The 2388-nt window shown below is 43.8% G+C and overlaps 1 pseudogene across 1 annotated transcript; it reads left to right on the plus strand.

Moving 5' to 3' along the window:
• The first annotated feature begins 580 nt into the window (after positions 1-580).
• On the plus strand, positions 581-2182 carry LOC101021907 (annotated as a pseudogene). Its single transcript, XR_161918.5, has one exon. The product of XR_161918.5 is annotated as a ribonuclease H1 pseudogene (transcript).
• Positions 2183-2388: the final 206 nt, after the last annotated feature.

The raw sequence follows: 2388 nt of genomic DNA on the forward strand, positions 1-2388 counted from the left end.
GACAAACCACAGAGAAACAAGAAATGGGAAAAGGATTCCCTATTTAATAAATATGGTGCTAGGAAAAGTGGCTAGCCTATAAGTAGAAAGCTGAAACTGGATCCCTTTCAGCATACTCCTTGTCACAAAAAAATTAATTCAAGATGGATTAGAGACTTAAATGTTAGACCTAATACCATAAAATCCCTAGAAGAAAACTACATTAATACCATTCAGGACATAGGCACAGGCAAGGACTTCATTTTCTAAAACACCAAAAGCAATGGCAATAAAAGCCAAAATTGAAAAATGGGATCCCTGAATTCAGCTAAGAGCTTCTGCACAGCAAAAGAAACTACCATCAGAGTGAACAGGCAACCTACAGAATGGGAGAAAAATTTTGCAATCTACTCATCTGACAAAGGGTTAATATCCAGAACCTATAAAAAACTCAATGAAATTTACAAGAGAAAAACAAACAACCCCATCAAAAAGTGGGCAAAGGATATGAACAGCCACTTCACAAAAGAAGACATTCATACAGCCAACAGACACATGAAAAAATGCTCATCAGCCCTGGCTATCAGAGAAATGCAAATCAAAACCACAATGAGATACCATCTTACACCAGTTAAAATGGCAATCATTTAAAAAATCAGGAAACAGAGTCTAAATGCTTCCTGGTGCCAGGAGTGAGCGATGAACTGGTTTGTGTTCCTGCCCCACAGAGTTGCCTTGGCTGCCGTGTCCTGCCCTCGCAGTTCTCGCGGGTTCGGGATGTTCTATGCCGTGAGGAGGGGCCGTAAGACCGGGGTCTTTCTGACCTGGAATGAGTGCAAAGCACAGGTGGACCAGTTTCCTGCTGCCAGATTTAAGAAGTTTGCCACAGAGGATGAGGCCTGGACCTTTGTCAGGAAATCTGCAAGTCCGGAAGTTTCAGAAGGGCAGGAAAATCAACATGGACAAGAATCGCAGATGAAAGCCAGCAAGTCACTCTGTGACTCACTGGATGGAGATGGAGATGAAAGCACAGAGCCTATGCAAAGTTCATGAAGCAGAGCATGGAGCCGGCGCCTCCAGTTAGCAGAGACACGTTTTCCTACATGGGAGACTTTGTTGTCATCTACACTGATGGCTGCTGCTACAGTAATGGGCATAGAAGGCAAGGAGCAGGAATCTGTGTTTACTGGGGGCCAGGCCATCCTTTAAATGTAGGCATTAGACTTCCTGGGCGACAGACAAACCAAAGAGCAGAAATCCATGCAGCCTGCAAAACCATTGAACAAGCAAAGGCTCAAAACATCAGTAAACTGGTTCTGTATACAGACAGTATGTTTACTATAAATGGTATAACTAACTGTGTTCAAAGTGGGAAGGAAAATGGGTGGAAGACAAGTGCAGGGAAAGAGGTGATCAACAAAGAGGACTTCGTGGCACTGGAGAGGCTCAGCCAGGGGATGACATTCAGTGGATGCACGTTCCTGGTCATATGGGATTTATAGGCAATGAAGAAGCTCATAGATTAGCCAGAGAAGGAGCTAAACAATCGGAAGACTGAGCCATGTGACTTTAGTCCTTGGGAGAACTTGAGCCAGTGGCTGTCTTGCTACTTGTACTTACTGGTGTGGAAAACAGCCTGCAGGTGAGACCATCGCGGTGATGGGCAGATGCGTCTTTCACACGGAGTCAGGCACAGTGGCCTTCTGTGACACATTTTTATAAAAAATGGTTAAGTATATAATAAATTGAATTTTTGAGGTTGGAGAATTATGTGAGATTTCCGCATTATGTTTACTGGGTTTGATACTGTTCTTGCTTGTTTTATTGCAGGCAGGCAAGACAAATGGCCTAAAATGCTGTGGCTTATATTTTGATAAGAAATCAAAAAACCATTGGTTAAAAGATGCAACTCAGAAGTCTGGAAGTGTTCTGGAAGCTTCCATTTACCATCCAGTCGACAGGACTGAGTCTCCTGCTTGTATAGGTGACTTGTGTCCGTGGGTACGTTAGAGAAACATGCTGCCCAGGGCCTGGGCGTGCAGCTCAGTGGGCAGGGTGTAGGCTGGGTCTGAGCCCCACGTGCCAACTTGCTGGGCACTTAGTATAGGGCAAAGCCTGCCTGCAGGCGACCCTGGCTGCTAGGCCATTCTCTAGGAACAGCTACAACTTGCAAAGACTAAAATGCATAAATAAATCTTTCAAAAATTAAAAAAAAAAAAAGTCAGGAAACAACAGGTGCTGGAGAGGATGTGGAGAAATAGGAACACTTTTACACTGTTGGTGGGATTGTAAACTAGTTCAACCATTGTGGAAAACAGTGTGGTGATCGATTCCTCAAGGACTAGAACTAGAAATACCATCTGACCCAACCATCCCATTACTGGGGATATACTCAAAGAATTATAAGTC

This window comes from Papio anubis, chromosome 9, assembly GCF_008728515.1.
Source record: "Papio anubis isolate 15944 chromosome 9, Panubis1.0, whole genome shotgun sequence".
Classification (NCBI taxonomy): domain Eukaryota; kingdom Metazoa; phylum Chordata; class Mammalia; order Primates; family Cercopithecidae; genus Papio; species Papio anubis.